The sequence below is a fragment of the Cervus elaphus genome, chromosome 4 (genome assembly GCF_910594005.1).
Source record: "Cervus elaphus chromosome 4, mCerEla1.1, whole genome shotgun sequence".
Lineage (NCBI taxonomy): Eukaryota > Metazoa > Chordata > Mammalia > Artiodactyla > Cervidae > Cervus > Cervus elaphus.
Genome location: NC_057818.1, coordinates 67442276 through 67461374, shown reverse-complemented (window position 1 = coordinate 67461374; position 19099 = coordinate 67442276). Strand labels below are relative to the sequence as shown.

The window sequence follows — 19099 nt, the reverse complement described above, 5'->3', positions numbered from 1 at the left end:
TTTAGAAAGCGTGAAACCCCACCCCCGTCCTCAGAGCCTCAGGACTGTCTTACTCAGCCAGCCTGGTGCTGAGGCGGGACGCTTCCCACAGGTGGGGAGCTTCGCCCCTTGCCAAGTCCACAGGACACGAAAATCAGGCACGCTTTCCTCCGCGCCTCTGGACCAATGACGCCTCAGGACAGAGGCACTTCCGTTCTAGCGGACGGTGTGTGGGCGGGCCTTCCGGTATCTACCGGCGAGTTGTTCCCGCGCTGCTGCGTGCTCGTGGGGAACCTCTGAGCGCTGGCCGGCCGAGGTCGGGGAGTTTGGAAGCGCTGTGCCCACTGCTCAGTTTAATTTGAGGATTGGCGTGGGCGCCATTTGGCCTGACTCTGTCTCGGGCCGGGAGGTGCTTTTGTGCTCGGCCGCGTCTTCGCCAACAAATGTCGCTGCCCCCGGCTCGGCGTAGGTGTATCCCATTCAGGTAAATGCCGCGTCTTCCTCCCCCAACCCTTCTCATTCAACAGCGATTTTGTTCTTTATCTGTGGTCTGCTGTTGTTTAGTCGTTCAGTCGTGTTCAACTCTTCGTCACCGCGTGGACCGTAGCCCACCAGTCTCCTCCGTCCACGGAATTCTCCGTGCAAGAATACTGAAGTGGATTGCTTTTCCCTTCTCCAGGGGATCTTCCCCACCCAGGGATGGAACCGGCGTCTCCTGCATTGACAGGCGGATTCTTAACCACTGAGCCACCTGGGAAGTGAGTGAAGTCGCTCAGTCGTGTCTGACTCTTAGCGACCCCGTGGACTGTAGCCTACCAGGCTCCTCCATCCATGGGATTCTCCAGGCGAGAATACTGGAGTGGGTTGCCATTTCCTTCTCCAGAGGATCGTCCCAATCCAGGGATCGAACCTGGGTCTCCCACATTGCAGGCAGATGCTTTAACCTCTGAGCCACCTGGGAAGCCCAGAGAAAATAAGATACTGAAACATTAATTAGTTAATTTTGGCTTCCCTTGACAGAGAGAGATAAAAGGTATTTTATTTAGGAAACTAAAGGTGCTTGGTGCAACCCTGAGCTAGTTTCCATAAGAAAGTACATGTTTTTAGAGTTGGGTACCAGCAGGGTTTTCTTAGATTGGATTAAATCTAGTTGGGTAAATGGATTTTGTTGGGAAGGGGCTAAAACAAAACCGGAGTCTGTTTCTCCCTTCAGAGTTTTCTTGGAATACTGCTTTTGATGACAGCTGGTGCGTTCCTTTGCCTTTAAGTGATCTGTGTTTGCTGTTGAAGTCTTTTTACTTTGGTTAAATATCTGACAGATTCTAAAATTTCTTTCAACCTCCAGCTAACTTTAAGATGCTTTAGAAGGCCAAGGATTCTCAGAGAGAAATACTTTTTGTTAGTTTGTTAAATTACATGGGGGCATCCCAGGTGGCTCAGCGATAAAGAATTCCCCTGCCAATGCAGGAGACGCAGGAGGAGGTGTGGGTTTGATGCCTGGGTCAGGAAGATCCCCTGGAAGAGGGCAAGGAGTTGGACATGACTGAACAAGCTCAAGCATGTACATGCATAAGTTATGTGGTTTCTAAAAGTCTAGGGCCTGTGTACTGTACCCCACAGGCTCCTCTGTCCTTGGGATTTTCTTGGCCAGAATACCGGAGTGAGTTGTCATTGCCTTCTCCAGGGACTGTCTTCCCAATCCAGGGATCAGACTGATGTCTCCCGCATTGGCAGGCCCCTTCTTTACCACTGAGCCACCAGGGAAACTATAGTTATTTTCCTTTGTCCCCCAAAACCTTGGCTCTCTTAATTTTGAAATATGACCTGTGCGGTGGGTGGGAGTGCCAAGAACTTCAATGTGCTGTTGAATAAGCTGTAAAATTAATATCTATTCACTGCTCATGTCAAAAGTGGTATGTACATCGGACCTCAGAAGCTGCCTGTGGGGTTCTTTCAAAACAGCTCTGCCCGTACTCAGAAAGTTAATGTATTGGTTAATGTTTTAAGTAAACATTTCCTTTATTTTATTTTTTTTAATTGATTTATTTTTACTGCATTGGGTCTTCTTTACTGCCCAAGGGCTTTGTCTAGTTGTTGTGAGCAGGGGCTGCTCTTCGTTGCGGTAGGCAAGCTTCTGTTGTTGCAGAGCATGGACTGTAGGTCAAGCAGGCCTCAGTAGTTGAGGCATGTGGAATCTTCTCGGATCAGGGATCGAATCCATGTCCCCTGCACTGGCAGACAGATTCTTAACCACTGGATCACCAGGGAAGTCCCTCCTTTCCTTTCTTGCTTTTTGTGCCAACTATGTGGAAAACATCTGATTACTTTTGTTTAGTTTCATTCATTTGTTTTAAAACTTTATGAAGATGAATGTTTTATGACTTTTCTCTTTTGCACAATATGGTGTGACTTTACCCATGTTTTTCATGGCTATGAATTTGTTGCAGGAAGGGGTGAAGAGGTAAGGGGAGAGGTCACAGCCTTTAAAAGAACGACATGTCCATAGGAGGTGACTAAAACTGGTTAGAACCAAGTAAGTCCAAGATGGCGTAGGATTTGACTTCCTGTGGACCTTTTGAACCTCATTATAGTCTCAGTGGAATACATTAGCATCTAAATATCACCACCAGTGCCATGACAGTTCTAAGGCTAATCATGAAAGTCCAAAAAGTGGGTGGTGGCCCAATTCCTGAACATCTGTGCCACTTCCCCCATAATGGTTGGAATAATTCTCCTACACATTAGCCTGTGAAATTACCCAGGGCGTAAGAAGCAACCTCATCATATTTTGAGGCCTCTCGCTTTTGAGATGGCCCACACTCTGTGGAGTGTTTCTCTCTCAGTAAATCCAGTTCTTACCTATCTCTCACTGAATTCTTTTTGTGAGGAGACATCAAGAACCTGCACTTCATTAAGATCTGAGACCAGATGTGCGATCTCAATTAAAAGTCCCCATGTGGGTTCTGGCCATTTCAAGTCCTGGTATGTGGGTTGCAGGGTCTCAGAGGCACCCCTTCCTGGGCCTGAGAGTGGGCTTTTGTCTAACACTCAGAAATGAATTGTTACAAGGGACACAGGTGCTGACAGAGCAAGAGGCTTTATTGGAAAGGGGCACCCAGGTGGGGGCAGCAGGGTCAGGGAACCCAGGAGAACAGCCCCACCACGTGGCTCCAGTTTTATGGTAATGGGGTTAGTTTGCGGGTTGTCTCTGGCCCACCTTTCTGACTCAGGGTCCTTCCTGGAGGCACACACATCTCCCTGCCAAGATGGATTCCAGTGTGAGGGATTCTGGGAGGTCGGCAGGACATACCATCTCTTCCCTCCTCTCAGACCCTCGTGAAATCTCCCAGTTAGTTTTCAGAGACAGCACCTCGGTCTTTCTCAGGACCTTCTGTTGGTAGGCATCCCAAGCAAGTGGTTGTCATTGTACTTGGCCAAGGCAGGCAGTTTCAGTCAACAGTTCCCTAACACATGGTTTTTCCTTTCTTGTGCTTTATTCTGTAGGTGTGAATATATGAGTAAAATGTCTTTGTAAGTACTCCTGTGGAAAGCTCTTCTTTGTTTATGGATTGTTTTTTCTTTATTTTTCTTTTTGCCCTGTTTCCTATATTTATAAACATTACTGCTGTAGCCATACCTGCCATGTGTTCTGGGGTATATACAGCCTGCATTTTCTAATGTATGTGTTAAAATTATTGTATTTAAATGTACATTTCCACTTTTTAATTTTGTTTTGCTCTCTCTTACTAGTGTTCACTTAGTTCTATGCATGAAATTATTATATATTATACATGTTTTATCTATTCCATTTGTAGATTTTGAAACACTTATTATACAGTACATAAACTTACAGCTTTACACATACACACGTTTAGAGGGGTTTTTTTTTTACAAATAATTTTTATTAGAGTATAGTTGATTTACAATGTTGTGTTAGTTTCAAGTGTACTGGAAGTAAATCATATATACAAATACATATATCCACTCTTTTGTAGATTCTTTTCCCATGTGATTCATCAGTATTGAGTAGAATTCCTTTGCTATATACTGTTAAGTTCTTATCAGTTAGCTATTTTATATATAGCAACAAGTTCAGTCGCTAAGTTGTGTCCAGCTATTTGCAACCCCATGGACTGCAGCACACCAGGTTTCCCTGTCCTTCATTGTCTTCTTGAGTTTGCTCAGATTCATATCCATTGGGTTGGTGATGCTATCTAACCCTCTCATCCTCTGCCGCCCTCTTCTCTTGCCTTCCATCTTTCCCAGCATCAGGGTCTTTCCCAGTAAGTCAGTTCTTCACATCAAGTGGCCAAAGTGTTGGAGTTTCAGTTTCAGCATCAGTCCTTCCAATGACTATTCGGGACTGATTTCCTTTAGGATTGACTGGTTGGATCTCCTTGCAGTCCAAGGGACTCTCAAGAGTCCTCTCAGCACCACAGTTCAAAAGCACCAGTTCTTCGGGGCTAATCCTTCTTTATGGTTCAACTCGCCATTCCGTACGTGACTACTGGAAAAACCATAGCTTTGACTAGATGAACCTTTGTCAGCAAAATAATGTCTGCATTTTCATACGCTGTCTAGGTTGGTCACAACTTTTCTTCCAAGGAGCAAGTGTCTTAATTTCATGGTTGCAGTCACCATCTGCAGTGATTTTGGAGCCTCCCAAAATAAAGTGTGTCACTGTTTGCATTGTTTCCCCATCTATTTGCCGTGAAGTGATAGGACTAGATGCCATGATCTTAGTTTTTTGAATGAGAGTTTTTAAGCCAGCTTTTTTACTCTCCTCTTTCACCCTCATCAAGAGGCTTTTTAGTTCCTGTTCACTCACTTTCTGCCATTTGAAGTTGTTAATATTTCTCCTGGAAATCTTGATTTCAGCTTGAGCTTCATCTAGTCTGGCATTTTGCATGATGTACTCTGCATATAAGTTAAACAAACAGAGTGACCTAAATAAACAGCTTCCCTGGTGGCTCAAATGGTTAAGAATCTTCCTGTAATGCAGGAGACCCAGGTTCTAGCCCTGGGTCAGGAACCTCCCCTAGAGAAGGGAATAGGAACCCACTCCAGTATTCTTGCCTGGAGAATTCCATAGACAGAGGAGCCTGACTTGCTAAAGTCCATGGAGTCACAAAGTTGGGCACGACTGAGTGACTTAATACTTTGACTTTCAAACAGAGTGACAATATGCATCCTTGTAATCTTTTCCCAGTTTTGAGCCAGTCCTTTGTTCCATGTCCAGTTTCAACTGTTGCTTCTTGACCTGCATACATGTTTTCTGAGGAGGCAGATAAGGTGGTCTGGTAGTCCCATCTCTTTTAAGAATTTTCCACAGTTTGTTGTAATCCACCCATTCAAAGGCTTTATTGTGGTCTAGGAAGTAAAAGTAGATGTTTCTCTGGAATTCTCCTGCTTTCTCTATGATCCAGTGGATGTTAGCAATTTGATCTCTGGTTCCTCTGCCTTTTCAAAACCCAGCTTATCCATATGGAAGTTCTTGGTTCATGTACTGCTGAACCCTTGCTTGAAGGATTTTGAGCATGACCTTACTAGCATGTGAAATGAGTGGAATCATGGTAGCTTGTACATTCTTTGGCACTGCCCTGTCTTTGGGTTTGGAATGAAAACTGGTCTTTTCCAGTCCTGTGGCCATTACTGACTTTTCCAAATTTGCTGACATACTGAATGCAGCACTTTAACAGATTCATCTTTTGGGGTTTTAAATAGCTCAGCTGGAATTCCTTCACTTCCCCTAGCTTTGTTTGTAGGAATGCTTCCTAAGGCCCATTTGACTTCTTACTCCAAGATGTCTGGCTCTAGGTGAGTGGTCACACCATCGTGGTTACCTGGGTCATTAAGATCTTTTTTGTATAGTTCTTCTGTGTATTCTTGTCACCTATTCTTATTTTCTTCTGCTTCTGTTAGGTCCATACATTTCTGTCCTTTATTGAGCCCGTCTTTGCATGAACTGCTCACTTGGTATCTCTAATTTTCTTGAAGAGATCTCTAGTCTTTCCCATTCTATTGTTTTCCTCTATTTCTTTGCTTTGTTCACTTAGGAAGGCTTTCTTATCTCTCCTTGCTATTCTTTGGAACTCTGCATTCAGTTGGGTATATCTTTCTCTTGCTGCATTGCTTTTTGCTTCTCTTCTTTCTTCAGCTCTGTGTAAAGCCTCCTTGGACAACCACTCTGCATTCTTGAATTTCTTTTTCTTTGAGGTGGATTTGGTCATTGACTTGTACAGTGTTACGAACCTCTGTCCACTGTTGTTCAGGCATTCTGTCTGTCAGATCTAATTCCTTGAATCTGCTTGTCCCTTCCACTGTATAGTCGTAAGGGATTTGATTTAGGTCATACCTGAATGGCATATGGTTTTCCCTATGTTCTTCAATTTAAGTCTGAATTTCACAATAAGGAGTTCATGATCTGAGCCACAGTCAGCTCCAGGTCTTGTTTTTGCTGATTATATAGAGCTTCTCCATCTTTGGCTGTAAAGAATATAATCAGTCTGATTTCAGTATTGACCATTTGGTGATGTTCATGTGTAGAGTCCTCTCTTGTGTTGTTGGAAGAGGGTTTACTATGACCAGTGCGTTCTCTTGGCAAAACTCTATTAGCCTTTGCCCTGCTACATTTTGTACTCTAAGGCCATGCTTTCCTGTTACTCCAGGTATCTCTTTGACTTCCTACTTTTACATTCCAATCTCTTATGAGGAACATGACCTATTTTTGGTGTTAGTTCTAGAAAGTCTTGTAGGTCTTCATAGAACTGGTCATCTTCAGCTTGTTCAGCAGTAGTTGGAATTACTACTGTAGTAATCCACAGTTGGATTACTGTGATGTTGAATGGTTTGCCTTGGAAAAGAACTGAGATCATTCTGTCAGTTTTGGGATTGTACCCAAGTACTGCATTTCAGACTCTTATTGTTGACTCTGAGGGCTATTCCATTTCTTTTAAGGGATTCTTACCCACAGTAGTAGATACAATGGTCATCTGAATTAAATAAATTCCTGTCCATTTTAGTTCACTAATTCCTAAGATGTTGATGTTCACTGTTGCGTCTCATGCTTGACCACATCCAGTTTACCTTGATTCACAGACCTAACATTCCAGGTTCCTATGCAATAGTGTTCTTTACAGCATTGGACTTTACTTTCATCACCAGACACAGCCACAACTGGGCGTTGTTTCTGCTTTGGCGCAGCCACTCCATTCTTTCTGGAGCTGTTGGTCATTGCCCTCTCCTCTTCCCCAGTAGCACGTTGGACACCTTCCGATCTGGGGGGCCCATCTTCCAGTGTCGTATCTTTTTTGGCCTTTTCATACTGTTCATGGGGCTCTTGTGGCAAGAATACTGTAATGGTTTGCTGTTCTGTCATCCAGTGGACAGTGTTCTGTCAGAACGCTCCCCTATGACCCGTCTGTCTTGGCTGGCCCTGCATGGTACGACTCATAGCTTTGTTGAGTTATACAACGAAGTTATACAACCCCTTCACCACGAATATACACACACACACACACACACACACACACATATATATATATATTCCGTGGTATTTAGCTGGTAAAGAATCTACCTGCAATGCAGGAGACACTGCTTTGATTCCTGATTTGGGAAGATCCCCTGGAGAAGGGATAGGCTACCCACTCCAGTATTCGTGGGCTTCCCTTGTGGCTCAGCTCCTAAAGAATCCGCCTGCAATGCGGGAGACCTGGGTTCAATCACTGGGTTGGGAAAATTCCTTGGAGAAGGGAACAGCTACCCACTCCAGTATTCTGGCCTGGAGAATTCCATGGACTGTTTTTTCCATGGGGTTGCAAAAACTTGGACATGAATGAATGGCTTTCACTTCACTTCACCATGACAAGGCTGTGATCCCTGATTTATATATAGGGATATTTATATGTGTTTATATATTTATATTTAATATTTATAAATATATTTAAATATATATATATTTTTATATATCCCAATTTTTCTACTTCTCCGTCCGCTTCATCCCTGTTTTCCCCACTGGTAACAAGTTTGCTTTTCACATATGTGGGTCTATTTCTGCTTTGTAAACAAGTTCATTTGGGGTTTTTTTTCCTTCTTTTTTCATATTTGACATATAAGGGATATCATGTGGTATTTGTCTTTTGCTGTTTGACTTACTTCACTCTGCATGACAATCTCTAGGTCCATCCTTGTTGCTACAAATGGTATTACTTTGTTCCTTTTTTATAGCTAATAGTCCACTGTATCAGTTTAGTCACTCAGCCATGTCTAACTGTTTGTGATCCCGTGGACTGCAACAACGCCAGGCCTCCCTGTCCATCACCAACGCCCGGAGATTGCTCTGTCTCGTGTCCGTCAAGTCGGTGATGCCATCCAGTCATCTCATTTTCTGTCATCCCCTTCTCCTCCTGCCTTCAGTCTTTCCCAGCATTAGGGTCTTTTCCAGTAAGTCAGTTCTTCGCATCAGGTGGCCAAAGTATTGCAGTTTCAGCTTCAACATCAGTCCTACCAATGAATATTCAGGACTGATCTCCTTTAGGATGGACTGGTTGGATCTCCTTGCAGTCCAAGAGACTCTCAAGAGTCTTCTCCAACACCACAGTTCAAAAGCATCAGTTCTTCAGCACTCAGCTTTCTTTATAGTCCAACTCTCACATCCATACATGACTATTGGAAACACCATAGCTTTGACTAGACTGGACCTCTGTTGGCAAAGTAATGTCTCTGCTTCTTAATATGCTGTCCAGGTTGGTCATAGCTTTTCTTCCAAGAAGCAAGTGTCTTTTAATTTCATGGTTGCCATCACCATCTGCAGTGATTTTGGAGCCCAAAAAATAAAGTCTGTCACTGTTTCCATTGTTTCCCCTTCTATTTGCCATGAAGTGATGGGACCAGATGTCATGATCTTTTTTGAATGTTGAGTTTTAAGCCAGCTTTTTCATTCTCTTTCACTTTCATCAAGAGGCTCTTTAGTTCCTCTTTACTTTCTGCACTAAGAGTGGTATTATCTGCATATCTGAGGTTATTGATATTTCTCTCAGAAATCTTGATTCCAGCTTGTGGTTCATCCAGCCTGGCATTTTTCATAATGTACTCTGTGAAGGAGTCTTTTGGGCCTAGAAAAGAAAACAACAGTCTCAAAGGCCCTTGTTGAATCATCTAACTTCAGAGAAAACAAAACAGAAGTTTAGTTCCGCCCTGGTGCTCCATGCTGGTTGCATCTGTCTGGGACTTATCACCCCCTGTCCAGAAACCTTCCACCCCCAAAACCTGCCCAGAAGACTTATCACCCCCTGCCCAACTATAAATGTCATCTCAACTAAAGAATACTCAAAATATCCCCCCTGATTAACGTTTCCCTTATCACTTCCACAAACCTCCCTATAAATATGAAGCCTCCCTGATCCCTCTTGGTGCTCAGCCTGGTCATTAGGCCGACTGTCACCCCTTCTTGCCTGAATAAAGATAACCTACTTCTGTTGAGGTCATCTTTCCTTTTCTGCCTCGGCCCAAATTATACCTTACACTCTGCATATAAGTTAAATAAGCAGGGTGACAATATACAGTCTTGACATAGTCCTTTCTCGATTTGGAACCACTGTATTGTTCCATGTCCAGTTCTAACTGTTGCTTCTTGACCTGCATACAAATTTCTCAGGAGGCAGATCAGGTGGTCTGATACTCCCATCTTTTGAAGAATTTTCCACAGTTTGTTCTGATCTACACAGTCAAAGGTTTTGTCATAGTCAATGAAGCAGAAGATTTTTTTTTGAAACCCTCTTGCTTTCTCGATGATCCTACAGACATTGGCAATTTGATCTCTGGTTCCTCTGCCTTTTCTAAATCCAGCTTAAACATCTGAAAGTTTGCAGTTCACATGCTGTTGAAGCCTGGCTTGGAAAATTTTGAGCATTACTTTGCTAGCATGTGAGATGAGTGCAATTCTATGATAGTTTGAAAATTCTTTGGCAGTGCCCTTCTTTGGGATTGAAATGAAAAGTGACCTTTTCCAGTCCTGTGGCCACTGCTGCAGTTTCCCAATTTGTTGGCATATTGAGTGCAGCACTTTAATAGCATCATCTTTTAGGATTTGAAATAGCTCAACTAGAATTCCATCACCTCCACTAGCTTTGTTTGTAGTGATGCTTCTTAAGGCCTGCTTGACTTTGAATTCCAGGATGTCTGGCTCTAGGTGAGTGATCACACCACCATGATTATCTGGGTCATTAGGATCTTTTTTATGCTTCCCTGGTGGCTCAGATGGTAAAGAGTCTTCCTGCAATGCGGGAGACCCGGATTCGATCCCTGAGTCGGGAACGTCCCCTGGAGAAGAAAATGGCAACCCATTCCAGTATCTTTGCCTGGAAAATTCCATGGAAGGTGAAGCCTGGAAGGCTACAGTCCTTAGGGTCGCAAAGAGTCAGACACGACTGAACGACTTCACTTTCTTTCTGTGTATTCTTGCCACCTCTTCTTAAAATCTTCTGTTTCTGTTAGGTCCATACCATTTCTGTAGTTTATTGTGCCCATCTTTGCATGAAATATTCTCTTGGTATCTCTTAATTTTCTTGAAGAGATCTCTAGTGTTTCCCATTCTGTTGTTTTCCTCTATTTTGCACTGATCACTGAGGAAGGTTTTCTCCTCTCTTATTGCTATTCTTTGGAACTCTGCATTCAAATGGGTATATCTTTCCTTTTCTCCTTTGGCTTTAGCTTCTCCTCTTTTCTCAGCTATTTGTAGGACCTCCTCAGGCAATCATTTTTTTTTCTCTTTTTTAAAAATTCATTTTTTCTTTTTACATTTCTTTTTCTTGGGGATTTTTTTTGGGGCGGGGGGGAGATCGTTTTGATCCCTGCCTCCTGTACAGTGTCTCAAACCTCCATCCATACTTTTTCAGGCACTGCTTATCGTGAGGCTGCCAGGACTAACGCCATGACAAGCGGCCCAGACTAGGAGTAGGCCTAAGTCTCAGTTCCCCGAAATGGTAAGATTCCCTACCCCCATCAGGCCACCTGGAACCAGCCAATCAACATGCGCCCAGTAAGAAAAAGGGAACCTATCAGGGGAAGAGCTGAAAAGCCCCCTGAAAAGCCCGCGAATGCCCAAGTTTGAAAAAAGCCCGCCAAAGTTTGGACCAATAAAATTGCTTTGCAACCATGTAACCAATCCGCTTAAGCCAGCTATCACCGGCTTATGCTCACCCTATAAATTTGTGTAACAGCTTGGGCTCGGGGCTGTCTGATCCCGCACCACTGCGTTGGATGCGGCAGGAGCCCTGACTCGAGTCAGCAATAAACTTCCCTTTTTTGCGAGTTGCATTGTCTTGGAGGCCTTCTCTCTTCCCACTTGGAGATTTGGACATCGGGCATAACATTTGAGGGCTCGTCTGGGATCCCTTGACCGGGGGAAGAGAACACTTCCAGGACAGAGGGGAAGAATAGATAATAGCACCGGTGCTCAGGCAGGACAGGAAGTCCAGTGTAAATCCGAGGCCCTGCTGTGAGGCAGGAAGGTATCTGGCACAGGAGAAAGCTTTCTATAGGGGGTTAGGAACTCACCCTGACATTAGGTCTGGTGGGGGAATGGATTGGACGTTCCAGCCGGCGCAAGACCGAGGCCAGCGAGCGCGCTGGAAGGCAGCCAGCTCTGCGGGAAGGAGAGTTCCTCTCCTGAGCCCGAGTCTGGTGAGCAGTGGACACCATTCGGTAAGGTGAACCTAGTACCGGGAGGCAAGAAAACTCAAGGGGCCCGAAAACCCAGCGCTGTGTCGTCGGCCGACGTTTGTCTGTCCGTGTGTTTGTCTTTGGCTCTCCGTGTTTGTGTGTGTGCCGGCATTGTCTCTGGTCTCGTTCTCTTCGGTGCATCATTCTTTTCTCTCTCTTCTGATTTATTCTCCTTCTCCCCTTCTTCTCTGATCTGCCCTCAACTCCTACTCTTTTCAGGAGTTTCAGTGAACAGGCGAACGGTTGTGGGGGCAATTGATGAGTCCCAGCCAGGGCTACACTCTGGCAGACTCTGAAGGCCCTACAATAAGTGAGCCTCAGTAACTAGAGCCCAACCGGATGAAACTCTCCTTTAACATCCTTAACTGAGGACGTGGCCTAAAATTCTTCTTGTGGGCACGGGTCAGGCACTTAAAGGCCATTAGGGCGCCTGCCACTTGAAGACTCCCGTGAGAGGATAAGGGGGTCCGGAACGGGCTAGAAACCCCTAGGGTGCCCGCCCCCAGCAAGAAAACTTCCGTGCAACGACGCAGGCACATAAACAGTTCCAAAAGCATACCATAAGCCCAACCTCTTGGCCGCCACCACTCCCGGTAGGATTTTTGGTGGTCGTTCCCAGTGACTTCTTCTCTCTCTCTCTTCCCTACCATTTATTCTTTGACCATGGGTCAGGGGGAATCTACCCCACTTTCTCTCATGACTGACCATTTTTCGGATGTCAGGGCCAGGGCCCATAACTTGTCTTTACTAGTCAAGAAGAGTAAATTAATAACCTTTTGCTCTGCAGAGTGGCCCGCCTTCCGGGTTGGATGGCCTCCGGAAGGCACCTTTTAACCGTCCATCAAACAGGCTGTGAAGGAGAACATTATGGCTCCTGATCCCTGGGGCCATCCGGGTCAGGTCCCCTATGTCATGGTCTGGCAGGATCTAGTGGAAAATCCGCCCAAGTGGTTAAAACCTTTTGTTCACAAACCTCCTAGTTCTTCCAATTCACAGGTCCTGGTGATGGAGACCCCCCCAGAGGAAACCAAAAAGAAAGAGGACCCAAAACTAGTCTTTCAGGAATCATCTTATCCAAACCTGATAGATCTAGAAATGGAGATGAGGTCTCTGCCATATGTGCCCCCCTTGCAATTCCCTCCAAGGAGAGAAGCTCCCACGGGTGAACCAAGAGGACTAGGAGGGCCAACGGGAACCGACCATGAGGGGGACCAGCATTGGGGACCCGGGGGAGAACTAGGGGAGATAGGGGTGGGCAAGACCCTGGGGACCCAGAGTTACCTTCATCCACTGTTCAGGCACTCCGCATCCGAGTGGGACCAGCTAACCCGGACGGAGAGCGAACCTATCAGTACTGGCCCTTTTCCACGAGTGACCTGTACAATTGGAAGACCCAAAACCTCCTTTCTCAGAGAAGCCCCAAGGCCTCATTGACCTCTTAGATTCCATTTTGTTTACTCATAATCCCACCTGGGATGATTGTCAGCAGCTGTTGCAGGTGCTCTTCACCACGGAAGAACGGGAGCGAATTCTGGCAGAGGCGTGTAAATGGGTCCCGGGGGCCGACGGGAGGCCAACCGCCCAGCCTCATCTCGTGGACGAGGGGTTTCCTCTGTTGTGGCCTAACTGGGATTTTGAGCGAGTGGAAGGTAGGGAGCGTCTCTGAGTGTACTGCCAGACTCTAATGGCTGGCCTGCGGGCCACAGCTAGGAAGCCAGCAAATTTGGCAAAGGTAAATTTAGTAGGGCAAGAGCCCACTGAGAGCCCGGCAGCCTTCCTAGAGAGGCTGATGGAAGCTTTCAGGCAATATACACCTATGGACCCCCAGGCTGAGGAGTCACGCACTGCATTTCTGTTAGCGTTTGTAAATCAGGCAGCCCCAGATATCAGGAGGAAATTACAAAAGATAGAGGGATTGGGAGAACAGACAATACAAGATTTACTGAAAGCAGCTGAAAAGGTATTTAATAGTAGAGAGACCCCAGAAGAAAGGAAAGAGCGAATTCGACGGGAGGAAAGGGAATTAGCTGAGAAGATCAGGACGGAAGATAGGGAACATAGGGCGAGGGAAAACCGGAAGAACCAGAGGGAGCTAGCCCAGATTCTTTTTGCGGGGATAAAGGCCTGAACAGAATTGAGGGAACCTCAAGACCCCTGGACGGGAGAAAAAGAGAAACCAAAAAGGCAGGCCCTAAAGAAGGATCAGTGTGCCTACTGCAAAGAACAGGGGCACTGGAAAAACGAGTGCCCTAAGAGGGACTCAAGGAGAGGAATGACCCAGAGAGAGAAAATCCCCCCTGGAACTCGAGTTCTATATGCGGGGGAAGACAGTGATTAGGGGAGTTAAGACCCGGCACCCCTCCCCGAGTCCTGGGTAACCATACATGTGGAGGGGAAACCCGTTGGCTTCATGGTAGATACTGGCGCCCAACACTCTGTTTTAAATAAAAAACTGGGACCAATGTCTAAGAAATCCAGCTTGGTGCAAGGAGCCACGGGGACAAAAAGATATTGTTGGACTACAGAACGGAAAGTGAATCTGGGGACCCACCAGGTGTCCCATTCGTTTTTGGTGATACCAGAATGCCCAGCCCCTCTACTTGGACGGGACTTGTTGACTAAAGTTAATGCTCAGATCCATTTTGACCCTGGGGAAATGTCAGTCACGGATGGACTTGGACAGCCGATACATGTCTTGTCTCTAGCTTTAAGAGATGAATACAGACTTTTTGCGCCTAAGCCCTCAGAGGTCATAGCACCAGATGTACAACCGTGGGTCCATAAATACCCATTGGCCTGGGCAGAAACAGCAGGAATGGGACTGGCCAAACAGAGACACCCGGTCGTCATTGAGCTAAAGGCCAAGGCGATTCCTGTGAGGGTGAAACAGTACCCTATGAGCCAGGAAGCTCGGCGGGGGATCACTCCCCACATTCGATGGCTCATGGAGGCTGGAATTCTCAAGCGGTGCCAATCCCCTTGGAACACCCCCTTACTGCCGGTGAAGAAGCCAGGGGGGACAGATTACAGACCTGTCCAAGACCTGCGAGAAGTCAACAAACGGGTGAGTGACATACACCCTACTGTCCCTAACCTGTATACCCTCCTGAGCAGTCTGCTGCCTGAGTACACTTGGTACACTGTGTTGGACTTGAAAGATGCCTTTTTCAGCCTACCCCTGGCGGCCCAGAGCCAGGAGATGTTTGCCTTTGAGTGGACTGAGGGGGAAGGCCAACCGGTAGTACAGCTAACTTGGACCCGCCTCCCACAGGGGTTCAAGAACTCCCCTACCTTGTTTAATGAGGCTTTGAGTGAGGACCTCTATGAATATCGGACTCACCACCCAGAGGTCATCCTGCTGCAATATGTGGATGACCTTATCTTGGCTGGAACCACAGAGGAGGCATGCAGCCATGCCACCGGGGACCTCTTACAGACCCTAGGCACCTTGGGGTATCGCGCTAGCGCAAAGAAGGCGCAAATAGCCCGGCAAGAGGTCACCTACTTGGGGTACAAGATCAAACAGGGGCAAAGATGGCTAACCCAGGCCATGAAAGAAAAAATATTGCAGATACCAGAGCCCAAGACCCCCCGCCAGGTGAGAGAGTTTCTGAGGACTGTTGGATATTGCAGACTGTGGATCATGGGGTTTGCTGAGAAGGCCCGGCCCTTATATGAGGGAAGTAAAGAGACCCCAAACTGGACTTGGACTGAGCCAATGAAACAGGCTTTCCAGACATTCAGACAGGCCCTACTAGAAGCCCCAGCCCTTGCCCTGCCTAACCCAAATAAGCCATTCCAGCTGTTTGTAGATGAAAAGCAAGGAACAGGAAAGGGGTTCTTGACGCAACAATGGGGACCGTGGAAGCGGCCGGTAGCATACCTTTCGAAGTGATTGGACCCGGTGGCCGCTGGGTGGCCCCCTTGCCTTCGCATCATTGCAGCCACTGCCCTCCTCGTCCGTGACGCTGACAAGTTGACGTATGGACAGCAGCTCTTGGTTTACACCCTCCACGCCATCGAAGAGGTTTTAAAGCAGCCGCCGGGTAAGTGGATCTCCATTGCCCGCTTGACACATCACCAGGCCTTGCTGCTCGATGCCCCACGGGTGCGTTTTCAGACCCCTTGCTTCCTGAATCCGGCCATGCTCCTACCTAACCCAGAGAAAGACCGCCCTCTCCATGACTGCAGTGAGATATTGGCTGAGGCCCTGGTGGCACGAAAAGACTTAACTGATGTACCCCTAAACAACAGTGAGCTAGTATGGTTCACCGATGGGAGCAGCTATGTAAAAGATGGGCAAAGGAAGGCAGGAGCCGCCATAGTTGATGATTCAGGACAGATGATATGGGCTGAGACACTTCCCCCAAACACTTCTGCGCAAAAAGCAGAATTGATTGCCCTAATACAGGCTCTGGAGCGAGCCAAAGGGAAGAGAGTCACCATTTTTACTGACAACCGATATGCTTTCGGCACTGCCCGTATTCAAGGTCCAATATACCAAGAAAGGGGATTTCGGACAGCTGAGGGAAAGGTCAAAAATTTGCCCGAGATTCGCAGGCTCCTGGAAGGTGTCCAACTGCCCCGGGCAGTAGCAATAGTACATGTCCCCGGTCACCAGAAAGGAGAAGACCCTAAGGCACGGGGCAATCATGCCGCTGATGCGGCCACTCGAGAAGCGGCCAGCCGGGACTACGCCGCCCCCATATTAGCCATGGGACTTCCACCTCCTGGTATGGGGACTTTGCCACCAGTTCCCAAATATGCCCTCCCTGTTCTCGCCTGGATCAACGAGGATACCACTCTCCAGAAGGATGACAAAGATGGATGGTACCGAGATCAAAACAACAACCTGATATTACCTGCTATCCTGGGTCGTCACCTATGTGAACACCTGCACACAACTACACACTTGGGAGAGAAAACGACCTTAACACTTCTCCAGACGGCCTGCCTGAGGTTCCCTCGACAAAATGCAACTGTACGAGAGATAATCCAGGCTTGCAAAGCATGCCAGCTGATGAGGACAGGGAAAAAGCACACTGGAATGCGGTACCGAGGGGAAGAGCCAGGGCAACACTGGGAGATAGATTTCACGGAGGTAAGGCCAGGGAAGTACGGGTATCGCTATCTGTTGGTTATGGTAGATACCTTCTCGGGGTGAGTGGAGGCCTTCCCCGCTAAGGGAGAGACAGCAATAGTGGTTGCTAAAAAGATCTTAGAGGAGATAGTGCCTAACGGGCTGCCAGTGACTATGGGCTCTGATAACGGACCTGCCTTTGTGAGCCAGATTGTACAAGGGCTGGCCCAAGCTCTGGGGACAAAATGGAAGTTATATTGTGAATATAATCCCCAGAGTTCAGGACAGGTTGAGAGAATGAATCGGACCCTAATAGAAACTTTGACAAAGTTGGCAATAGAGACTGGCGGGGACTGGGTGACCCTCCTTCCCTTCGCACTCTTTCGGGCGCGTAACACCCCTTATAAGCTGAATCTTACCCCTTTTGAGATTCTGTATGGAAGACCCCCTCCTGTGTGTCCTATTTTCGAAGGAAAATGCCTGCCACCCCCTACTTTGGGACAATTCCAGCAAACTCTGATGGCATTAAGTAAAGTGCATAACCATGTTTGGAAATTGATTCGAGAGATACACGAGGGCCAAAATAAGGGGGCCATCCCCTCACATAATATTAGCCCGGGTGATTGGGTTTGGGTAAAATGGCACCAATCTAAAGTATTAGAACCTAGATGGAAAGTCCCTTATGTTGTTCTCCTTACCACTCCTACCGCTGTCAAGGTCGACGGGATTGAACCCTGGGTTCACTGCAATCACGTGTGGCAAGCCACACCGGAAGAACAGGAAAAAGCGCGAGCAGAATGGAAGGCGAGTCCTCACCCGTCAAATCCTTTGAAACTGAAACTCGCCCGCTGGGAGGCCTCCTAATTCTCCTGCTGATGGCAGCTCTCATCGACCCAGGAGCAACCAGTCGCAACCCTCATCAACCTGCTAAGATCACCTGGAGACTCAGCGACGGGCAGACTCATGAGCTGCTCAACGAGACCTCAGGAATCCACCCTCCAAACACCTGGTGGCCCGATCTATATTTTGACCTCACCGGACTCTATGGGGAAGATACGCTTTGGGATAAGTACTATAGAGAGGGGATAAAATCGGGGGGCCTAGGGTTCTATGCTTGCCCGGGCTACATAAGAAATAACTGGAAAACCTGTGGTGGCATGGAAAGCTGTTATTGCAGGAGCTGGAGCTGTGTGACCTCTTGTGATGGACCCCAGCGGTGGGATGTCGGAAACAGAGATCTAGTTAGCTTCACCTTCAAGGACCCCAGACACCTGGGGCCTCAGGTACGAGTACAGTTTAACCAGGAACGGGCAAAAGAGGAAAACCGCTGGACATCGGGACTGACTTGGGGTTTTCAGCTTCACGTAAATTGGCCCGGCCCTTACCCAGGTGAGCTTTTAATCATTAGACAGGTTATTGAACCAGTGCAGGTACATAGTGTAGGTCCCAATCTGGTCAAGACATCACAGGGGCGTCAGGCGATCCCCAGGCCAACCAGCCCTAGACCAAGCTCGCCGGGGACATTTAGCAACTCCCCTACTTTGAGCCCTGGGTGGAACCCAGCGGTAACCCCAGGCCCCCTGGCTATTACCACTAGCTCAACGAGTCAGGACCCCCTGTGGGCTTTAGTAAATGCAGCCTTTACAGCTTTAAACTATACCAACCCTAATGCAACCCGATCCTGCTGGCTTTGTTATAATCTTCACCCCCCCTTCTACGAGGCCATAGGCCTCAATGTCTCTTACAACCTGTCTTCAGGCCAGAACCCACCCCAATGCCGATGGGAAGAGCGTAAGGTTGGCCTCACAATGAGTGAGGTTTGGGGACAGGGACTCTGTTTGGGCACAGTGCCACGTGACAACGCTCCCCTTTGTGCCCGGACTGTTGGTAACCTAAGTTTACATGGCACAAACTGGATTGTGCCAGAGGTTGAGGGTTGGTGGATTTGTTCACACACTGGGCTAACCCCATGTTTAAATGTGAAGGTTTTTAACCAGAGTCAAGAATTCTGTGTCCTGATTGGTATAATGCCAAAAATCTTATACCACTCTGAAGAGGTTATGTACTCACATTGGGAACGGGAAATGCTAAGACAAAAGAGAGAGCCAATCAGTGCGATCACCATGGCAACCTTGTTCAGTCTTGGGCTGGCAGGAGCGGGGACAGGAATAGCTTCACTTTCTCTGCAAGGCCAAGGGTTCTCTTCCTTGCGAGTTGCTATAGATGAAGATATAACTCGCATAGAAAAATCAATCAGCCACTTGGAAAAGTCTCTGACTTCCTTATCTGAGGTGGTCTTGCAAAATAGGAGAGGATTAG

General features: G+C 47.1%; 1 long non-coding RNA gene across 1 annotated transcript; it reads left to right on the top strand.

The window, feature by feature from the left end:
* The first annotated feature begins 224 nt into the window (after window positions 1-224).
* On the top strand, window positions 225-17558 carry LOC122692658. Its single transcript, XR_006340704.1, has 3 exons — window positions 225-463; window positions 10875-10961; window positions 17498-17558. It is a non-coding gene; the product is annotated as an uncharacterized LOC122692658 (long non-coding RNA).
* Window positions 17559-19099: the final 1541 nt, after the last annotated feature.